This window comes from Crocuta crocuta, unplaced genomic scaffold (genome assembly GCF_008692635.1).
Source record: "Crocuta crocuta isolate KB4526 unplaced genomic scaffold, BGI_CrCroc_1.0 scaffold25, whole genome shotgun sequence".
NCBI lineage: Eukaryota > Metazoa > Chordata > Mammalia > Carnivora > Hyaenidae > Crocuta > Crocuta crocuta.
In genome coordinates, this window is record NW_027532015.1 from 9,258,681 (window position 1) to 9,282,936 (window position 24,256).

A 24,256-nucleotide genomic window follows, 5' to 3' on the forward strand; every position below is an offset into this window, starting at 1 on the left:
TTAAAAATAAATGAGAACATCTTGCATGTTCTTGCACACAGGAATGGTTAAGGAAATGGCTAAGTATGCTAACTATGAAATATTATGTGGCTACTAAAAGTGAAAACTATATGAATTACATGAAAATGTAGAATGTGTTTATAAAATAATAAATGAAAAACATTAGAATACATTGTTGTTATCTGTGTGATGAGAGCATCTATGTGAAATATGCATATAAGGGCAAATAAATACTAGGTTAAAATTTAAAAAAATGAAAATAATTGTGTTTGGGTGATGGGATTAAGAGGTTCTTTTTGTTGTTGTTAAAAATATCTTCAATGTTGTTACATATTTCTAAAGAAAAATAATATACATGACCAAGTAGGGCAGCTATACTACCTCTGGCTGTTAGGACACTACTTTCCAAATGTTATTTGAGAGCTCTGCCAAAATATGCCAAGATGTTTGGGGTTTCTAACAGTTAACTTATTCTGTTTCTTTATTCTCCTTGGCCAGATTTTAACTAGATTTACAAAGAAGCAAGTTACTTCTAACCATGATGAAGAGGGTGGTGGGGGGCTTGTGGTATTTGCTAGTCTATTCCCACTCACTTTGCACTCATGGCCTTGTGTTTTTCCTTCTCATCCTAAACTGGGAAGCATCTTTAGTATCATTGGTGCTCAGAGAAGCTCAGTGCTGTAAAGGGAAAATAGTGAAATATTAGTCAGGAATTGACCTTCCAGTTGCCAGTTGCATGACCTTGGGCAAATGATTGTGACCTTCTGAGTCTCAGTATTCATCATTAGTAGAAGGAGGGTGTTTGATGGCCCAGATCTGGATTAAGGATTAGTCTAGACGTATAAAGACATCACAGTTACCAAGCTGACTCCAGGGTGCCAAGTGCTACTGAAATGACACATTTACTGTGTTCATTGTTGCAACAGCATGGATGGTGAAAGTGCTCTCAGGAAGTGGTCTGGTCAACTCAGAGAGCATGGTTCCTATATACTACATGGGATAAATCATTAAGCTAGAGAAAGTCACTCAGGTTCAGCATTGTGGCTACATTTGATTTATTATATATAAATATAGACCAATTGGGGACAAGCATGATTAACTATTAGCTAATGATAAATTACTCAATTATTTACATAACTGTACTACAAAGTTTCAGATGCATTTAGATTTTCTGATGAAGCCAAAATACCACAGACTGAGGTGTTTTCTTTTGTCCCCCCCACCCCCACCTTTTTCCTAATGTGTTGAGGCAGGCAATAAAGACAAATTGAAGGTAAGAAGGTTTAGATTCAACTGCTTTCATCAGATTATAAAATTATTTTAGGCGTTGCACTACTGTATGGTATAGAAATTGTAGGGAGCCTATGGTGGTATCTTAGGTGTCATTGCTTATTTCTAAGGAAATGAACATTTCTAAAGAATGTTCTATTGTGGTTTGTACACATGGGGCTCACCTGTTATTCAGGCAACAGATCTGTATCTTCTGTGCTAATTAGGAACAGTCATTCATCTGAATCATCCATACAGATGACTAATATATTTTGTACTTAACTGCTTGTGAGGTTTGGTATGAGGTACCATAAATTAGTAATATCACCACAGAAATATTCCTAAGTAATTTGAAATCACAGACCACTCAAATAAGCATAGTTAGATTAAAACAACAATATACGTGCTATATTTTAGATCAAAGACCTTTTGAGATACTGGCTTAATGACTGGCCACACTCAAGTAACTTAGGTCCTTTTATGAGGCAAGAACTACATATTAAGAAGACAGTACACTAAGAAATAAACAAGCACAGAAAGGAGATGGTAGATCTAAATTTTGGTACAGGTCCATTTCACACATGTTGACAAATCAGTGAGAAAAGGATTCCTAAGAATCTTCAAGTCATTTTGCATCACAAGGGGAAGTGCCCTCACTCTTTCTTGGAAAGTGACTAACATGAGGCTAAGTTGCTAAACAGTATCCTAGCACAAAACCATCACGGCAAGAATTCAGAGGTGATATTGTAAAGCCATCTTCTGAATATTGTTTGAAAGAGCCTCTGCAACTTCCATAAAGGCCTAGAAAAGTACAAAAATATTTTCACAGCTCTAGATATTCAAGTGTGGAAAATGTGTATGCTGTACCATTTTCAACTCCTTTAGGTGCTTGTATTTGTTGATCCAGAGTAATTTAAAATAACCAAGCCATTTGATTTTTATCTTGTCATATTTATTGCAAGAACCCTAGAATAAATAATTAAGACTACTTGTCTCTGTGAATGAAGAAGTCTTTTGAGATCATGTCCCTATGAATTTTCTAGACATTTATTTCTTGAATAGCAGGAAGTCTAGAATCTAGACAGTGGATTGTCTTGGAAGTGAAAATATATTTCCAGTGACTACTGTGCTACTTAGTATGTATCATTGTTATTATTTGTCTTCTCCATTGTTAGGAATGTTTTTGTTTTCTTCTGGTTTAGGGTTTTTTTGTTTTTTTGTTGTTTTTTTTGAGCATCTGCCTTCTACTAGTGGATAGCAAATCTATGTCAACTTTTTTTAAATACTGAGATTAGCTAAATTAATTTTACTAATATGTGTGGTGAGATTAGAGGAGTGGCAATACGTGGCTAATTCTAAGTTGATAATAAGAAAATCATGTGTTTATGGCTTTGGAATAGGTTTTTGAAATTTCACTTGGATATGGTTGGATCTGATGTTCTGGGACTTTAAAACATACTAAACCTATCTTGGGGAGACTTGATTCGGGAGTAATTGGACACTGTCCAACTTTGTAATCTCACTCTTCTGCTCAGCCCTCCAGCATCCTATTTATTTTAGGCTCTCATCAGTTGAGATGTAGCTTGCTTTCTCTCAAACTTACTCTTGGAACTGAAGTAGTAGTTTAATATTCAGGCTTCAGAAAAGGTGTGTCTACCAGTAAAGTAAATGGAATTAAATGATGTTATTTATAAACCTATAAGCTGTTTATGGGTCGTTAGTAGAATAAACACTTGCTGTGGGAGGCCAGATATAACATTCAAAGGATGATTTGGAAATTCATACATGCCAGTGAATTCCCTCCAAATGATCTATCTAGGTATTAGTTTATATTCCTCAACAGAGATTATGTGTAACTAGAGTTTAACTGTTTTAAGTAATAGCATCCTACACATTTTCACTGCATCAGTAAATTAATAGGAATCAATGAGCCAAATTCCAAAGCAATTGGTTGCCATCTAATTTTACACGTCCTAACTGGCATTATATAGTCATTGTTTATGTGTGTCAATCAGTACTGATGATAGTCTTCTGCTCTCACATTTATTGTGTTGTTTTATTATTTTCTCTATGCTTGAACATTCATTTTATCCAAAACTAGGAAATTTAGTTGGCAGTTGCTTTTGTTGTTTTACACTTTTAAGTAGTTCAGTAACTTGGGAGAAGATTTAATAGTAATCTTGATTTGATTTGTGTTATTAATGTATTGATCCTATGCTACTCTGGCTTAAACACTATTTGTTTTTCCTTTTCTTTTCCTTTCCTCATTAGGTGGAGTCTTTGAATTTTTAAAAAGATAATGGTAATCAGATCGACTTGAAAAATTAAGTGAATTGATTTGGTTGGAACACTCTTTTACCAATTCAGTAACATTCAGCTTCTGGGTAAGTTGAGTCAAGTGCTTTTTATATGGTTTGATTTCAAAATTATTGGAAAGATCTTTCAAACAAAATGTTAAGCTTTATGTGAAACTTGGGCAGTAGTGATTTGAGGCCCTTACTACCTGTGAAGGATGTTTGGGATACTATCTAAATGAACATGTTTGCAAGTTTTTACAATATTTCTGGAAATATCCCAGAATATTTAATTTCTGGAAATTAGAAAACATGGTCATTTGTAGTTTGGAAACATATCCTTTTAGTTACTATTTTTTCCTTATTTTTATTTTGTTTTTAAAGTTATTTATTTATATTGAGAGAGAGAAAGAGAGAGAGAGAGAGAAGGGGAGGGGCAGTAAGAGAAAGGGAAAGAGAGAATCCCAAGCAGTCTCTGTGCTGACACAGAGCCCAATCCCATGAACTGTGAGATCATGACCTCAGGTAAAAACCAAGAGTCAGACAGTTAACTGACTGAGCCACCCAGCCCCCCCCACCGCCACTTCACATTTACTCTTTTAATAATTATTTGCTTATTGAATCTTGGGGTACTATAAGAATATCGGATTTTACTCTTAGTGAGATATTTATGTATAATTTTATTGTATCAGATTCAAATCTGAAGTCTAATGAACATTTTGAGTAAATTAGCATCTCTCCTTATTTTAAAACCATTCTCATTTTACAGAAAGTTTGATTTCTGTGATAAGAATAGAAACCTTAAAAGTCTTACTCAATTCAGCTTCCTCATTGCACTGCGAATCTGTGGAAAGCTCTTGAGGTAGAGAACTCCTAACCAAGAGGAGTTTAGGCTTTTAGCAAATTACGGGTGCTGCCAAGACAGAATTTAGTGGGAACAGGACTTTGGCTACTGCTAAAATGTCAGTATAGTAAAACCTGCTCTGTCAAACAGATTTTTGGCATCAGAAGTCTAAATGATACTGATTTTAAGGTTTGGTTATTTTTTTTTAAATCCAAGCAAACTCATGTTTTAATTAACCCTTTCCACAGTAACAGAAAATTTGGAAAAATATTTGTATTTCTAGTCCAGGTCACAAGATTTACATTTCTGATATTATAAATTTTATGCAAGATTCTAAATTGTGCGGCTTGTTATTTAGTTTTCCTCTGAATAAATGGAGGCTATTTAAAAACCTGATGGACTATCATGAATAAGAGAGGAAAGCGTCTAATCATTCGGGAAGCAGCCTTCAAAACCGAACTAAAAGTGTCTGCCTCACCGATGGGCATCTTAAGACATGCTGAGGTCAGGCGGTTTTTCAGGGATACTGTTGCATAATTCATATGATGCCAACAACTGCTTTAGAGTTGTCCAAAATAATCTCCCTTGAGACAACTGCCCTGGAGCTTGATCTGTTAGTGTGGCTTTTGAGTCTTCAACAAGTATAGAAATATCAAGCGTGGAAACCTTGGGACATCTTTTAATTTTGTCTGTAAGGCTCATGACCCAAGATTCATTTGCGACCAATAATTTCCATTGTTATGGGCACCAGGTGAAATTGAGAAAAATTTCTTTTGGATAATGAAAGGGATATAAGGCAACTAGATGAAAAACCCATTAGGAAGAGAAATGTTTAAAAAAATGTCAAAATAGCTATTATAGATGTTAGAAAATGAAAGTTAATATTGTTTACCACTAACCTAAATGTTTTTGTCTGCCACATTCAATTTTCCATGTACTCACAAGGTTGTACATGGAAAACAACCTTGCCTTCCCAGTTATTCCCAAAGTACCCCACGGTGCTACAGTTAAATTTCAGTTGGTGGGACATAACCTAAGGGATGTTTAGGAGACTGCACAGGTTATGTTCTGTAAGTGCTGTCTGAGAATGAACATGGCTTGGACGTTGAATATAGTTGGCCTTCTCCTTGTTTATCATACTGTTAGTTCTGGGAGCCTTTGCTTAAAAGTCAGCTCATTGCAGTCACTGTGTCTTAAAACACTTTTTTTTAATTAAATAAATTCATAAGATTATGTGAGGATTAAACTCCTGGCAGGTAGTAGGAGCTCAGTAACTAGTGGTGATTATGATGATGATTAGTAGTGGTAATAGTAGTTATAATCATTAAACGTAACAATACTTAACATTTTATTAATCATGTGACTGATTCCTTAGCCTGTCATTGAGGACATAACTCATAGAGATGGGTACATTTTCTCAATTAAACCAAATACTTACTTTGATGAGGAAACACTTCATATGAAGTTGGTGTGGTTCTTTTACGATGTCTGTGTTGTGTATAATCAGCAATCTGTCCATGACCTTATCTGTGAACCTGGCCTTGTCCATTAGCCCAAGTGAGGATATTTTGTATAAATGATACATTTAAAAATTTGCCACCCCAAATTGGTAGTAGATAGAAAACAGTTACTAAGACAAGAAAGGAAAACCCTCACCATAAGAGAGACCTTTCTGACACTTTTTGTAAAATATAGTAAAAACAAGTGATTTTATCTTTTAATCAATACTGTTGCTCTTCATTCGTTGCCATTTTCTTTCGCGAAGCCAATGCTTTTGACTGGTCTTGAAATTATTCATTTTAAAGGTAGTATTAGCTGGACTGTGGGCGTTTAACAATGTACTCAGATTTATATTTTTCATTGCATTAGATATAATTAGTTAAGAACTATGTAAGTGGCATGTATTCTTTAAGCTGAGGAAAGGTAAGAAGGAAAGCGAAAATCATTACCATGTTCCATGAGCCGGGCTCTGTGCTATAGGTGCTTAATCTTTTTAAAGTAAAAATTAAGAATACCATGATCACTCGAGGAAATTGAGTTTCAGAGCAGTAATTACTTAGCTGAGAATTACATAGTTATTATAGTTAGTAATTTTGGGAGTCAGAAGTTGTTGAAATCCAAATTTAATTTACAGGTAATAAAATAAATAAATATATATGTCATTGCTTACACAAATATGGAAAATAAAAGTGAGGAAAACTGTTAATCCATTCTATCTGGACTCATTTTACGAGATTTTATAAAGATCTGATGAAGTTACACATTGGATCTACTCTGTGCTCTCTATGGGGTTGGTATACTTTTTCCTCCTGTCGCGTAGAATTCAGAATAGACTCTTGAACTTCAGTGTGTTGTGGCCTTCAAAATGTGTCCTTTTAGGTAGGGTCATTTTTTTTTTATAGCTTTTCAGATGCATACAGCTCTTCTGTTCGGGTCCTTTATGTGTTAAGGTAACTGAAGAAGGTATCAGTATTTATGAATGAGTATTACCAAAATGATATGAAGCTTAGACTCAGTCTCTGCTTACCACAACTGCTATTTCTTCTGCTATTATAGCCTGTGTGAATGGAGCGCATTATTGTTAGCTTCTTGGGCTACATGGTTTCATTTTTCCAAAATTATTTTCTTCCACTTTTTACACAACCTGATACTGCCAGCTTTTTGGTTTTTTTTAAGTTTATTGATTTATTTTGAGAAGGAGAGAGAGAGAGAGAGAGAGAGAGAGAGAGAGAGTGCATGTGGGGGAGGGGCAGAGAGAGAGGACACAGAGAATCCCCGGCCAATTCTCTGTTAGCACCGAACCTGATGTGGGGCTTGAACTCACAAATTGTGAGATCATGACCTGAGCTGAAACCAAAGGTCCAGTGCTTAACTGACTGAGCCACTCAGGTGCCCCTTTCCTGCCTTGTTTCTCAAGCATTTCACTTGGTTCTATTTTCACTCATTCCTACATTCCATACCTTCCCCCTTCATTTATTCATCATTCAGTCAACAAGCATTAATTAAGCCAGTAGTATGAACAAAGCACTTTTTTCCCCATGAGCATTTTTTAAGCATCCATAAACTGAGGGTTGCTTTTATATCATTTCATAGTATTCCCTCCTGCCTATCCTTCTTCTTGTCTACTTACTTCAGGTCATAGTGAGGGATGGTTGTGGGTGGTAAATCTCTCATTTTTTACTCTCCACACAAAACCTACACAATAGGACTTAGTAATTAATTAGATTCTTTGTTTCTCTCATGGTGGGAATTACCATTTGTGTAATACTGTACTGTGTACACATGGCTTCCATGTTACATTATCTCACTTTAGACAATAACTGTTATGTAGCTATTACTCACATTTTATTTTGTGTCTGAGGAAACCGAGGCTCAGGGGATTACAATTGAGTCATTTGCTCAAAGTCACAGCACTAGTGAGGCATACAACCAGACTTTAACCCTAGTTCCTACAACTTTAGATAGTACATCACTTGCTGCCGGGTCACCAGTCTAGTTGACTGCCAGTGTTCAAATATTGGAGCTTTGCTGACACAGTCACTATGTTATGTTCAGTATGAATTCAATATGAAAATAGGAGCCATGTTGAAGTTTTGGAGAAAAATCAGGTCTTGTAGAAAAGCTTGGAGGCAGTGTACCTTTCCCTTCCTTGATGATACTGACTGTTAAATTCACCCAGTGACTTCCCCTGCTTAGAGAATCTCACAAACTCCAGGCAACATCCTTAGATATCAAGAATAGCCCTTGGAATTCTGATTTTCTTAGATAGTTTACATAATAATTTGCTCAATTGGATATTGGACAAAACCACTCACTTAGAGATTATTATTTTTGAACCTGATATCACATTGACTTCTCATCCATGAATTGTCCAAAGAAAAATTAACTTTGTGTTTTCTGCCTCATCTCTTATTTGCATTATTTGTTACTGGTTAATTATACTTTACTGATGCCAGAATCTGGAGAGTTCTTTTATTTTAGTATTATTCATTTAGGATATGAGCATTACTCATCTTCATGTTTTACCTCATTTCCCTCTGACTCCCCTTAACATTTTATACTTCTCTTGTGTCACTTTTTGTATGTATTTTCGTGCTTTATATTAAAGTGATTACTATGGTTTTTCTCTCACATGCCATACTGTAAGCTGCTTAAAGGCAAAGGCTGTGTCTTTATTTTGTTAGTGTCCCGGTCAGCCTTGAAAATGGTGATTGAAAAAAAATAGTAGATATTCAGTAAATATTTGTTTAATTTAATAAAAATATTTGGCTGTGGGTTTTCTTTTAAAATTCCTTTTGGGGACTGCAAATTTATATCTGGCTTTAGTTATATCAGTGAGATGAATCAGCAAGTCTGATACTGATTAACTATCCAGAGCAGAGCCATAAGAATAAATTTGTGTGTATTTTAGTGATCTTTTTGAGTGCAAAAGAAAATCTTCTCTATGTAGAATAACTACAACACCCTCTCCCACAGATAAAATAAAACAAAAAACCCTCTATTCCCCTGACAAGCACATTTTATTGTCCTTGTCTTGACCATGGGAATAAAAACAATTGACCTCTGAAAAAAATCTAATGAGATAAAATAAAACATGGACTCTAAAGTAAAGGCTTCCTGGGAGATACATGTGTAAATGTAATGTGAACGTGGGGCACCATTGCCTTTGATTCTGGGACTAAGGTTATACATTTAATTTGGCCTGTGGTGTGGTGGGAAGGCCCTGAATAGTTTTGAGTAGAAGAGAGACGCAATCAGAGTAGCACGCAAGGAAGATGAATCCAGCCAGCTTGTGTTGGGTGGCATGGCAGGTAGAGATGAGGGTGGGGTGCCTAGGGGCAAGAGTCCCTGAAAGCATTGCAGCCACTTAGGAGGTACTTACATTAGTTCGTACAAGAGCTGTCACCTCATGTGCCCTTTATGTCTCCTCCCACCCGCCACACTTGAAGGTACTTGGAAAAAACTTTGGTGGACACTTGAACCCAGGTTCAGGGGGTTTCTGACTTTCTGACTTCTCCCATTTCTTCCTCGGTTTCTGACTTCTCAGCTATGGTTATGGTGCCCTTGTGGCTACTTGCAGCTTAAATTGTTTTTCTTAAGACCCTCCTGACTTCCATAGGTCACCGCCTCTGGTAACTGTCCCTGGATTCCATATACTCGAGGACACCATGCCTAGACCTGTCCTTTGGAAATTTGCCAGTTGGACCCAGAGGACCTTCTGATCGGATCTTGGGCATTGGGATTTCAGGCAGGCAGGGAGGACCTGAACTGGGCTGGTGGCAAAAGGATCGACAGGACCCATACAATATAAGGGAAAATATGCAGGGGGCCAAGTAGGACTGCCTGCCCGATCGGGTACCGGAGGCGTGTGTGCGCGCACGCATGCGCATTCTGGGAGTAGGGAAACAGGAAGAAGTCGCCAATGATGACATTAGGCTTTGACCCTGGGAATTCAAATATTACTCTTAATAGGAAAAGAGAAGTAAAGAGAGAAACTGGTTTCTGTGATAGGGTGATGAATTTGATGGTATACTAGTTGGGTTTGAGATCAATGTAGATAAAAAGCATATATATTTTACTACTTGACTTTTCATTTTTCCATGAGGGTTGATAGTTGGAAATAGGAATTCATTGGAGGACTTGAGACTTCCTCTTTCTGCTGTCCTTGTAGCTCCTTAAATATTTCCCAAGAGCTGGGGATGGTTTTAGGCTTTCTCCACCTTATCCCTGCTGCACTTCCCCCCAGACTCTCCTCCTCAGGAACATGTCTAATTGTCGGAGTACTCACAGCAGCCAGAAGTGTGGCTTTCAGTCTCCAAAAATAAAAACAGAGCGGGAAATAGCTATCTTTTCCTTTTGAGGAGCATAATCATTGTCATCTCACGACTTGCTGAAAGAGCACAGCAAAGGTTCATTTTTTGGCAGGCTGGAAAACCTAGGGAATACACAACCACATGCACTTCTCTTTTGCTATGGTGTATTCATTTGAAGCAGTCTACTTCAGGGAAGCAGGGGGATTTTTCCTTGAGCATTAAAATAAAAAAATGTATTAGCTGTTTGAATCTAAAGTTGTTCTCTCAAGCGGCAGTATTTCAAACAACAGAATCTAGAGGTTCTTAAATTTGATGGTGGCAGTGAGTTGGGTAGTTCCAGTGTAATGCACCCCCATTCCCATCCGCTGAGGAGTTTTGTGAATTTCAGAAGAGACACTCTTGATTAAATCAGTTTAAGAGCATATAATGATCCTGTAATTACCATTTGTCATTACCTTGTGTACTAATGATTAAAGCAAACATTTAATAACTATAGGGCAGTAAATATATTTTAGATCTTGAGCCATAAAAAGATTTCCATTAACAGAATGTTTTGTGCACAAATAAATTATTCATTGACTGTAGCAGAGCTTAATTCTGTCATCAGCCTTAAGTGGAAATTTTGAGAACACCAATCATCATAGATGCCAGCACTGAGTTGGCTTGAGCCCCCGTCCTTCTTACATGGAACCTGAGCTTTTCTGGCTATTTGTAAAAGCTTCAGTTAGGTTGAATTCAATGAATATTTATGACATTTCTGCCATATGCAATTTAGTGTTCTGGTGGTTGGAAGAATAAAATGATGAGGAAGTCTGTATTTTAGCCTTTAAGTTGCTTATAAACCTAAGAGAGAGATAAAACTACTACATACCAGACTGGGATAGAAGAAAGCTTAAGTAGCATTCTCAGAGATATATAAGTAAAATGTATTGCAAATTTAGAGGAACAAATCATAGGTACTTTCTTGTGGGTGTTGTGAGGGGGAAGGGCTTAGGAAGTGCTTCCTGAGGAAGGCTGGGCAAGGTTTTGACAGGTGGGGAGAATTATATTCACATAGGCAAAGAAATGGGTGGATAGTGTGGGTGTCTTCATGGAATGAAAAGTAGCATGGCATGTCTGCTAAGTAAAGAGGACATAGGGGAAAAAAGGAAAGAATGGTATTGAGAGACCTAGAGAGTGCAGGGGGCCTTGAATGTGTAATTAGCACATCAGTTGGGTAGACATTAGAAAACCCTTACCCATTTTTGAGCCAAGGAGTAACATGATTGGATAACATTTTTGAAATCTCCTCACCTCACCTTGTAAGTAAGAGGTAGGAAACATGGAGGTAGACAAGTTAGAAGCTATTGGGATAGTCTATGAGAGGCTGTTAGGTTCTAAACTGATTTGATTATAATAGATATACACAGCAGGGGACGATGGAATTAAATTGTTTTCAGGTTCAGCGTGTGATTGGCATTGGAGGAGTGGGAAACATGAAGGAGTTAAAGATTCCATTCAGTTCAACAAGTTATCTGAAAGTAGCTGTGGTTATAAAGTATGTCCTCTGCTGACTAAAATCCAAAGCAGATCATGATGAGTGTGATAGCACTGGGTGAAAGCAAAGGGTTATGAGAACACAAAGGAGAGAGGTATTAATTTTGACCCTGGAAAAGTGAGGAAGTGTACAGGGAGGAAGAGTTCATCTGAGCCTGGAAGATCAGATAGAGGACTGAGTCCAAGGTATTTTAGCCCTCAAAAATGTAACTGGAAACCAAGAGAGGAAAGTAGCAAAGAAGCTAAGAGGGGAGGAACTTTATAGAAAGAAGAGCTATTACTTATTATCTATTGTGTGTCTGATTTTGAGCTGGGAACTTAATATTTAAGGAAGGTATGTCTAATGGTGTCAAGTGCTGCAAAGTAGTCACCAATGCTATGATCCAAGAAAGGGCTACTGTCTTCTGGAGTTTAAGGATCACAGGTGGCTTTTGAAGAGATGTCAGTAGGGTAGTGGTGGAGACATTCTAAAGGTTATTACTTATCTCGAAGATATAATTAAACTACATCAGTGAGAAAAAAAAGCTGAACTTCGTGCAAAGATTCCCCCTTAATGGGTCAAATTTATATAAACCTTGGTAGATCTTAGTGCCCTTGCTGGTCTTAGAGGTATCACAACTGAGAAGACATTAGTTTTGAGAAATCTTTGCAAGATGTTTAAAATATTGCAAAAATATTAGATTCTTAGATCATTGTCTCACAAATAAAAGATTTCAACACTTATTACCAGCTTCCTCCTTCCTCCTTCCCACTTCTTCCCTTTAAGCACCCAGCTGGTTATGGTGAGCACATTTACCACACCCTTGGCTCAGGGTCAGGGAAGTCCTCGGGCTCTCCTTGGCTCTCTTCCCATGTGGGAGATTTCCATGGAGAACAATCCAGGGAAATGCGTCCCTCTGCGCGCATGCGTGTGCGCATGTGTGTGTGCGGTATGTGTGTGTTTCCTATCTTCAAGGATATTCATGTGCCAATAAACAAAGCAAGGGGAGGGGCAGAGAATGAGGGGGACAGAAGATCCAAAGTAGGCTCCGCACTGACAGCAGAGAGCCCCATGTGGGGCTGAAACTTACTAATATTAAAGTCATATACAGGCATATTGTTTTGTATTCACCCTGAGGAAACACAGGGAAGGGATGGAGGGAGAAGGGGTACTATTGACAATTAACATTTAGGAATAATAATAGAACTTAAAGAAAAGTTTAAAATTGCTTTACTAAGATGAATAGCATATTGCCATGGAATGCAAAGGGGAAAAAAGGTGAAATTTATATCATAGTTATACTTGGCTGAGTTTTGTTGTGCATTTTAAATCAAGTATTACAGCAAACCGAGCACAGTAAAAGAACTTTCACAGAGGTGTCCGTATTATTACAAAAGAGCATTTTAAATTATATCAGAATACCTTGAAATTTAAGAGGGATAGAAAGAGAGAAATTAAGAGGAGTAGAATAGGAGAAGCAATTGCTCCTTAACCCCACAAATGTATAACAGTATTCGTTAAGCATGTTAAGTGTGTTATAAATACATTTATAATCATTCATTCATTCCTCCAATCACTCCCTTGATTACTCAAGCAATAAATATTTACTGAGTTCCTATTGTATGTATCTCTGGCTGGAGGCTGGGAAATATAACTGAGTAGAGAAGAGAATAGTAACATTTTAAATAGAATACATCCTTCTTATGTGTCCATTCTGTTAGAATAGGGCAATCTACTTATTAGATTAATGCTAGGGAGACTCCTCAGAGCTTCTGAAATTGCCATGCATTCTTGTCAGATGTTACCCATTACAGAATTGGGATTCTTTTTCCTTAAGAATTGAATTGGCAACATATTTTATCAGGCTCCTTTCCTCCCGTTTTATCAGAAGCCTTGGGATAAGTAGGCTCCGTATGTTTATTTGTGTATACATGTAAATATCCTAAATATCCTTAGGGAGTTCTCCAAATGTAGGGACATATTCTCCTTTGGAAAAGACTGTCAAGGTTTTTTCAACCAGCAATCAGAATCACATTTGGGAAGGAATAGGAAGAGACATTGATTAAGCCTAGTCTCTGAGGACACAGTAAATCTGAGACTATAGGGATATATATGTCCCTTGCTAGCTCATACTTTCTCTCTTTACTCTTTTTCATTCATTATGTCTCCTTACCTCATTTTTTTAATGTTTTTTTTTCGTTTTTTTTTTTTTTCCATTTCTAGGAGAGAGAGAGAGAGAGACAGCGTGAGCAGGGGAGGGTCAGAGAGAGAGGGAGTCACAGACTGAAACAGGCTCCAGGCTCTGAGCTGGCAGTCAGCACAGAGCCCGATGCGGGGCCCGAACCCACGAACCGCGAGATCATGACCTAAGCGAAAGTCGGCCGCTTAACCGACTAAGCCACCCAGGCGCCCCTCCTTACCTCATTTTTATGATTTTCAACTTTTTTTTTTTTTTTTTTTTTGCAACTGGTAATGTGGCTCATAGGTTTCTGTCTTGCAGGATTTATTTCAGTTTAATTTCAGCTTGGTGATATTGTATGAGAGGACAGGGCCTTCCATTTTTACCTCTATTTGCTTTGCAGCACACATTTGTGAACATGTCACTATGTTTACCTCGATTTTAAATAGTTAAAAATTCAACTGGAACTAAAAAACCTATGGGATCCTCATCACAGAACTCTTAATCTTCAGTTATTTTATTTCCAAGGCAACTAAAAAATATGTGCAACATATATGCATAAATGGCAATACTTTTCATTATAATGCAATAATTTTAATTATGTCAAAATATGAATTTTGAGTTTTTGAAGTTGATGAACATATTAAGATATATTTTGTAGACTTTATAAAGGATTTTAATTAAAGTATGTTAATATGGAAATTTATTATGTATATTTTAAGAATGCTGTAACCCAACTTCGGAAGTATTTGACAAAAATAAAATGTTTATGTGGACTTCTTTAAATGTTTATTTATTTCTGAAAGAGAGAGAGAGAGGAGAAAGCCTGAGTGGGGGGAGGGACAGAGAGTGAGGGAGACAGAGGATCCAAAGTGGGCTCTGCACTGACAGCAGAGAATCCCATGTGGGGCTCAAACTTACTAAACGTGAGATGATGACCTGAGCGGAAGTCAGATGCTTAACTGACTGAGCCATCCAGGTGCCCCCGGAAGTTTTTAATTCTAGAGAGAAAAAAAATTAATTTCACTTTGGTATTATTTTCTAAATGGTATGAATTTGTGTCTGTATTATTTTCTAAACCATATATATTTTCATATACCTTGTATCTGTGACCATGGAGAAGACAAGAACTAGTCTGATGTGTACGTGTGTACATTGTTTATTCATTCACTGATTCATTCATTCATTAATCCAAGATAGGGATAGAAGGAAGTTGACCAATGAATATTTTTGATTCTATAAATACAAGAAAAACTAATTGTTTTCTACTAGAAAATATAGTACTAGTGGAGGTGGGGGGGGAGGCTAAACAACATGGAAACTTAAGTTTGTTGTAAGTGAATGGAAAATTGCTATCTGGTCAGGAAATATATACAGCTTCATTTTGAGAAATAATTATAACATTCCTTTTGATCATTTACAAGTCAAAGAGATATAGTCTTTTCAAAATATCTAGAACTATATGTGTGCTTTTTAATTTACATGTTCTGAACCTGTACCAGCTAACAGAACAAGACCTGAAATACTTTGGTTAGTCATCTACAACTTTTCTACTAGTTACAGTAAAAGTAGAGCTATTCAGAGTCCTCATATAAGCTTTTATTTTTAAGCTGTTTAAACATATACCCAATGGAAATTTCTTGTAAGGTAAGAATTTTATAATAAGAGACATTTTATTTCAAAGAGCTAGTTTCAGATATTGTAAAGTAACTTTTAAATCAGTTTTTATTTGTTTTTTGGAAGCAGCATGACTGGCTTATACAAAATATGGGATATAATATCTGTCCACTTAAGATTTTGCTTAAAATATAGAAGTGGGCCAGTGAATGAAGATAATGACATCATTTATTTGAAGATATTTATTACTTTATTTTAAATATTGCTAGATTTATAATCCTTTATTATTTTTAGTGTACCATATTTAACGTGTTCAATACATTTTGTAAATCTGATAAAAAATCAAATTAAAATAAATTCCATTTTAACATTGGCACTCTGAATTATTCTTTGGAACAGATGCAATTAGTTAACATTTTCTGAAGAACACATTTTTAAATCTTTTTACTCATAATACCATTATCACGCAAAACCTCTTTTAGATATCTTAGAGAATTAAGTTTGGAAATGTTCTGTGTAATTTCTGTATTGTCTATTATAATTAGACCTTACATTTATACATTTAATAATAATATGTAGAATAATTTATAAGAAGGATGACTCTTGATAACTCAATGATTTCTAGATTTTACTTTTTAACATTATCAAAACCTTAATAAGTGATTTCTGAACTGAATAATACCAGTATTACATGGCCACAGATAAACACAGTAATTAACTGTGGGAGTAGAAAGCATGATTAACTGGAAGGATCATTGATTGAAATCTCGAGAAACCATCTAGTTTCTTGATCTGCATTTCATAGCCCTTGAGCAAGTAACTCAGTCCTCCCCTATCACAGTATACACCTATTCACCTTCTTGATTTTATATATATATGTGTGTGTATTGCATTGTTATGTACATATTCATATACATATATATATATATATATATATACATATAAAGTGGGATTTCTCTATGCATTTGCAAACCCTCTAAAATTCTTTCTCTGTTTAAAACTTGAAAATCAAGACTTTTTCCAGATCTTTAAATAAAAGCTGATATGGATTATTATAGAAGTCCATCTCTTAATGCAGATGTCTAGGAAATACCCTTCCTCTAAACTTCCAAGTATAAAAGGATAACTGTATTTAGTACATTCATTGTGCTCATGAAAATTGTTGGAAAAACACTTGCTGCAAGATTTATTCTCTAAGTTTCAGAACTGGGTAATGAGCAAAAATGTGAAAGGCCGGTTTCATTCTTTTTGGCCTTCACTGCCATTCTTCCTCCTACTGGGCCTAAATTTTAGTAGTCTGGTGGGGAAATGCACAAGGGATGTGGAGATGGTGGAGCACATGTCAGCCAAGGCCTCAGAGGCAGGGAGAAGATGGAGGAAAGAAGGTACACCAAGTAAATAGTTTTGTCTATAAATGCATGGAAGTTATCAGACTCAGACTGCAGAATCCCCTCCTCTCTCACTTCTAGTACTTGTTATCGCTCCGTGCTATTTAACTGTGGTTTCATATCTGGCTGAGATGGGGCAGAAGATATCCGAGATGGGCAGTGAAGGGCGTTATCTATTACCTCCTTAGCTCCTTGGACTGGATCTGAGCCATCACATTATATGGCGACAAAGTAGGCACAGGAATCTTTCTGAGATTCTAAAGAAGAGTGGAGCCAAAAGCTGATGGAATTGCTTTAATGACAGTTTTGAGGGAGAACTGGTTAGAAGCCAAGCTTGGTTTGGACCTTAAGAACACACAACTCGGGATTTGCCTATGGCCGCCAATATGTGTGGGGCCTTCAGTTCAGCTGGAGGCCCACATTCTTCTTAACTTGATCAGTGATGAAATCTTTATAAAGAATATGAAGTTGCAGGGATTTCATCTGACCTGTTCAAGTTGTGGATTTGATGAGAATAATTTTCTGCCTCATTTTTGTTGTTTTGAACAGTAATTAAATGGTCATTAAATAAAGAATTTGTCATGTCCTGTTAGTGAATTTTATGTGGGTCATGCTTGATAAAAGTCTGCTTACTTTCATTGCTTCTAGCTTAAAAACTTTAAGCAGAATGACTGTTTTTAGATTTCCTCCCGGTTTTTTTTCCTTGATTGGTACTCATTCTCAGTGACTTAAAGGATTGAAATATAAAAATGTTAATCATATTCAAAGAATACACAATATCAATACATTTTCATTAGCAATGTAAATTAGAGTAAGTACATATTCACAAGCTAAATATTTTCCAAAAGCTATTTTTATTAACTATCCAGAATAACTTAAAAATCAAAAGGCAAATCCATTTTATCATGAATGTATAAAACAGTTTAAATCCAAAATTATTTAAACAAAGTTGAAATTTTTAACATTTTTTTGGAAATGTTATTGTCTTCTTTAACTATTTGAATTGAAGTAATCTATACGCAGGTTTAGTGTTCAATGTTCATTTAGTTAACGTAAAGAGTTAATAACATGTTTGATGCACTTTACATCATCACTAATTTAATAATAAGAATTGTTTACTTACAAAATGTTCTTTGGGCACCACATGTAATTTTTCTAAATACAGCACTAATGTATTGATAATTCCAGAACTACTGATCAGAGCACTAAGAGAAGCAATAAAAGACATGCTTCTCAGTACTTTGTTATACAAGAGTCCATTGCCTTTATTCCATTTACGAGCCATGACTAGATACTCTGTGTTTTCTTTTACTTAAGCATTAATGTTGCTCACCTTCTTCCCCCTGCTTTTGAAGTGGTGTCTAACTCCACACGGCCGTGTCACAACCCACAAGCCTTCAGGGCATTCAAACTCAGTCACTTTTTGACAAGGTCAAAGAGATTGCTCCCAAGATGTGGAGAAACGTTTCCGTGGAGCCTAAAGAGCTGTAGTCAGGAGCTGGATCTTTTAGGGCTGGAGGACACTTGGATGCCCGCGACAGAGGTGCATATGTATGTTTCAATGCATTTCTTTTGTGTGTGTTTGTGGTATGTGGGCTTTCTAAAGTGTGGGACCCAAGGCAAGGGCTCCTTTGGCCTGGCTGTGGAAATGTGTGGGCATTAGCATTCTCATGAGGGGCACTATGGGCAGAGGGGCAGACGGGTTCCATGCTGAGGACACTAGGGGGAGCTGGTGCTGGAAAGAAGAAATGGCAGATGGTGGTGTGACTGACGCTGTCAGATTGCCTGTGGGTTCCTGTAAGTTTCCCTTGCTGGCATTCTAGAAATACTTGGTTGGGACTTTTCAAGAGGCCTGGAGGTCCTGTGTGTGCAGGTGGGGCTGGAATAGGAGCTGTGGTTAACTGATATTGATGCCACTTCATCTGTACATGGCCATAGGGTGAGAGGGCCTAGAAATGTTCCAAGTCCCTCCTGGATAGGGTTGGGGACGGACCGTTCTATCTGTAAATCTGTTTCTCTCCACCTATTTGGAAAGGATAAGAGAGTTCTTTGTGAATATTCTCTGTGGAGGGAGTTGGGGACACAATTCTATCATTGATCCTAGATCATTAAAATGATAAGTGGATTTATTATTTACCTACATTGGGGATCTTAGCTACAAATAGAATTCAGAGGATCTGAGAATTTGATTTAGCAAAAAATTCTAATTTTATTTTCGCTAACCTCTAGCTGAACTTCAGCACCTCCATTCTTAATGTAGGCAACAGACAAAACAGTAGTGTTAGCAATATTGGTGCCTTTGTGCTCAGTACACATAACAGATATTTTCACATCACATTATTGTTGTGGCTAATATCTCAAAGTATCTTTATGATTGTGACTGCTTAACATGATAGTGGGTATTACCTTGCTCTGTATGTTGTTTCTAATCTTTAATAAAGAATCACATGTATTACTGTCAACAAATTTGTTTTCAATTTTTTTGAGATAATTGTATGTCAGCATGCTTAGTTTCCTTTATAATCCCATGTATTTAATTTTATGTAGCTCAAACGTTATGCTAAGAAGGGATCTTCATCAGAATGCCAAAGGGGCTTGTGGCGGCAAGCAGGTTGAGAAGTTTTAATGTATATGAGAACCCATGTTTCTCTATGGAAGGTCAAGACTTGGAGAGTATAGTGAGTTACTTAAGGTCACACAGCACAACAGGAATTAAAAGAGGTATCCTTCCTGCACCATGTGGCCTCCTGGCACCTCAATCCTGATCTCGGTGCCAGGGAATTAGCTCCTTTGTTTTATTCAGCAAACCCTTTGATTTTTGTGATGAAGGCCAAGTCAGTGTCCTTTGTTTGCACTTCCTCAGCCTGGGGTGGCCTTCCTCCCACCTCTCCTTTCCAGGCCTGCTGCTGGTGGTGAGAGGTGGTTATCCTCAGCAGTGGATAGGTTGCCTCTAGGTCCCTCTACATCCCAAAGCATGCTGACCGAAGCTACCTGAGGGAGTCAACAGAAAGAACAGAAAAGTTAACCCTGGTTGCTTGGCCCGGTCTTAATGGTGGTATTTTAGGCAGTACTGGCAGCCCCGAACTAACAGGGGAGATTTTTCACCTGGCCCAATAGACTCTCTTGAATTAACTTTGGAAATCTTTATTTCCTAAGTTAGTTCCCTCTTTATTTTAGACTAACACACACCTGAAATATCAGCAGAAAATAATAGAATTAGTAACTAATAGATTTTCCTTGTTAGTGCCATTTCTAAGCGCTGCATGATTCTCTTATCAATCCTAACGTTATTATTACCCACATATTACAGATGGGAAGACTAAGGCACAGAAGGGTTAAGTTACTTGCCAGAAGTTATTTATATGTCTACTAAGTGTTAGAAGTGGGATTTGAAAGAGGGATTCTGGTTCCAGAGTCCATGATCTGGGCTACTGTGCTACATGTTCAGCGGTTAATCAGTCTGACACTACTATTGTCCAATCTCTGTTTTCCTTTGTTTGGGGTTAGAACCTACATATCTGGGGTGAAGACGGCCTTTGGATTATTTTGCTGCAGTCCTAGGAAGAACTCTTTGCAGTCTCTTGGAGCTGGCTCTGAAAGGTACTGTGTCATTTGGTTCAAAGTCTGTTCAGCTTTAATCCCTTGCGTGTATGTATCCAGGCAATATGGAGAAGGAAAAACGTGTTCATACTCAAAAAGTTTAGTAGCGCTGCAGAATGCTAGATCTGGGTCGACTTTGTCTCCATGTCAAGGATAATGACAGTGCTCTGATCGTTGCTTTTGAAGCCTTCTTGTCAGCAACATTGACAAATACACCTTTGAGAATCTATATCTGAATTCCTGTGTTTTGAAAAATAGAGTTTGTTAGTGTTTCTTTTCTTGAACACTAGTGGATGTTTTGCCAACTAGTTAAAGGTCTACAAATCTGAGTGCTGGCTGAGAAGCGAAGTTTGCTGAAACCAGTTATCCCCAGATGGCCAGATTCCATTGGTACCACTATTATAGATGCTCACTGGTTGCATACTTGGGGTTATGAGGTGTACTGTTCCGTTTGTTTTTGCCAGCCATGCACAGTAGATTATTTGATAGGTTGAGACAGATGGTATAGCTCAAACTAAAATGATGAGGGAGAAAGAAAGTGAAAAAAAATAGAAAAGGGGCACTTGATTTTCTAATTCACATTTCGGAAGTGAATTTTATCTTCTGTGATTGACTAATAAATGCAGTGTTGCTATAGACTTGAATTCATTAACGTCTGTTTAAACAGATATAACTGAGTAATCAGCAGGAAGCAATCTCTTCCTTCATGGATGCTGTCCCAAACTTCGCGGGGTCTACTCCAGATTTGAAAATGTTGGGCCATTGGAAGTTGTCAAAAATAGACCTGGGTTTTTCAGAATAAGTTATACCACCACCAATACTAATCAAAATAGAAAAATCCCAAATTTTATTTTTAAACTGGAAAAAAATATATATATATAGCCTGGTGAAGTAGCGGTGATAAGCACAATTAATCAGTTTTCATGCAGCTGCTTCCTGACATTTCTGCAAATTGTTGTGGAAAAATTAATGAAGGTTAGATCAGTAATGGTTTCAAGCTTGGCCAGTGGAAAGTATGACAGTGTTTCCATCAGCAATTAAGCTGGCTGCTTTCTTTTTTCTATAGGGGAAGTGGTATGATGTGTGTTCTCCACAGGAAATGGAAAACGACAGCTGAACTGTGAGCACAGTTATGGAGGAGCACTGCGGGAGTGCTCCAGCAGGCTCGCCTGGATTTGCGCTACAGATTTGCATTTTCGGCAGGAAGGAGTTTGCTCTACAACACTGAGAAACCAGTCCTTAAAAAGAGTGAGAATTTTGGGATTTTATTGAGCTGCCAAATTCAGAAACACAGAGAGGCTATGAATCTAAACTTTGGGAGCCAGAAAGTGGAACTTATGACAAACAGAAAGTGAAACTCACCTATCTAATTTTATTTTTTGAGCCAAAGGTAGTTCAGTATGGGCCCAGTTCACATCCTGTGTAACCCTATGGGATTTTCCCCAGTATTAGTTAAAAATTTTCCCATAGGGTCACACAGGATGTGAATTAAAGTAAACACTTAACAACCATGATGAAAAGGAAATTAGCTTTCTAAATGACCCTTTCACTGTTAACATCCTGAGTAGTTATTAGAACATGAGAAAGGGTCCCTTCAATGTCTCGTTATCAAGTGGTTACATTATTAATAGTATATGTTAATATTCCTTCCTGTTACTTATAAAATGTATTTCTTTATATATGGAACTAAATTTTACATATGTATTTTCCTTTTTGGAAACCATTAAAAAGCCTAGCAAAACTCTCTGGAGATCAATAGTTCTTAGTGTTTTGGAAGGAGGTGTTCCTACATCTCTTTAGGACTCTGACAAAAGTTCTTGATCGTTTTCCCCAGAAAAATGTATATATACACAGCATTTTGCATCTAATTTTTAAACTTTCACCGGTCCCTTCAGTGACCTTGAGCGCCAGGCATTTTTTCAAAGGACTAGGTTTTTAAAGCTCTTTCTAGACAGAAAATTACAGCTGCAGCCATAAAATGTTAATTCTTTATGAGTAAAGTATTACAAGAGGCACTTCTTAAGAAATTTTAACTGTAGCAATGATAATTCTTTCCTTTTTCCATGTGAAATATCCTTCCTTGTCCTTGGAAGGGAGCTTGTACATTGGACAGAACGTACAAAGCTGGATCTGAAGCTGGCTGTATGGCATTTTAGCACGTGGCTTCAGCTGACCAGCCTCAGTTTCAGCTTTTCTAAAATGGTGGCAGCAAGGTGATAATATGTCACTTGTGTCTGGCAAATAGTCCACGCACAATATATATCCCTTCCCTTCTCTTCCTTCCTTCCTCTTTTGAGATCTAGTTTGTTTTTTGTTTTGAAAATTTTTAGAGTTTATTTATTTCTTTTCAGAGAGACAGAGAAAGCGTGAGTGGTGGAGGGGCAGAGAGAGAGAGGGAGAGACAGAATCCCAAGCAGGTTCCTCGTGCAGCCAGCGTGCAGTCAGCATGTGGGGCTTGAACTCGGAATACTGTGAGACCATGACCTGAGCCAAAATCAAGAGTGGTTGCTTAGCCTACTAAGGCACTCAGGCAGCCCTATTTATTTTAAATGCAGGTTTGTTTTTTTTTAAAAGTAAGCTCTATGCCCAAGGTGGGACCTGAACTCATGACACTGAGATCAAAAGTCGCATGTTGTACTGACTGAGCCAGCCAGGCGTCCCACGATCTAGTTTAAATGTCACTTTCTTTTTTTTTTTTTTTAATTTTTTTTTAATGTTTTATTTATTTCTAGGAGAGAGACAGCATGAGCAGGGGAGGGTCAGAGAGAGAGGGAGTCACAGACTCTGAAACAGGCTCCAGGCTCTGAGCTGGCAGTCAGCACAGAGCCCGACGCGGGGCTCGAACCCACGAACCGTGAGATCATGACCTAAGCGAAAGTCGGAAGCTTAACCAACTAAGCCACCCAGGCGCCCCTAAATGTCACTTTCTTGCACGTCTTTTTGATACTCCTCAAGACACAGTCCTCCCCTTGCCCCAGTTTCCCCTCAGTGATCCTGTCTTCTTTGTAAATTTCTGTACTTTTAAGATGGTGTTGTCCTTCTCTGGTTACATCTTCAGGTGTGAGTTTTGAGGATCTTGTATCTTATTAGTAATGTCCTCTTCATCTCTCTGCATGTTGTATCCAGCATAGAGCTTCAGACACACAGGTATTGCCTGTTCACTACATTAGTAGTAATAGTCTAATGCTTATTAGAAATGAAATAATTCAGATATGATTGTTACTATATTGTGTTAGTGGGACTACTAGTCATCTCGGAAGAGAGCTCAAATGATCAGGGTATACCTAAAGTGAAATTTAGTGGGAGAATAGAGTCCGCAACTGAAAGCATGTCTTTTTTTTTTTTTAATGTTTTATTTATTTCTGAGAGAGAGAGAGACAGTGTGAACAGGGGGAGGTCAGAGAGAGAGAGAAACACAGAATCCGAAACAGCCTCCAGGCTCTGAGCTGTCAGCACAGAGCCCGACGTGGGGCTCGAACCCATGAACCGTGAGATCATGACCTGAGCTGAAGTCAGACACTTAACCCACTGAGCCATCCAGGCTCCCCGAAAGCATGTGTTTTCTAAGATTTGACTACAAACAGAATGTATTCTAAACCAAAGCCAGAGTTTGGCTAGAGTTTCAGTTAGGTTAATCACCAAGTAACTGGGAGGTAAAAGGTGCTATTATACTTCTGTGATGTATAGACCTATACATTACATGAGTCTCAGAAGAAAATTTGGGCTGCCAAAGCCT

General features: G+C 37.5%; 1 long non-coding RNA gene across 1 annotated transcript; it reads left to right on the forward strand.

Annotated features, from left to right (window-relative positions):
* Nucleotides 1-3,545: 3,545 nt before the first annotated feature.
* LOC144241405 (uncharacterized) lies at nucleotides 3,546-22,108 on the forward strand. The gene is made up of 3 exons (XR_013338064.1): nucleotides 3,546-3,653; nucleotides 20,428-20,520; nucleotides 21,587-22,108. It is a non-coding gene; the product is annotated as an uncharacterized LOC144241405 (long non-coding RNA).
* Nucleotides 22,109-24,256: the final 2,148 nt, after the last annotated feature.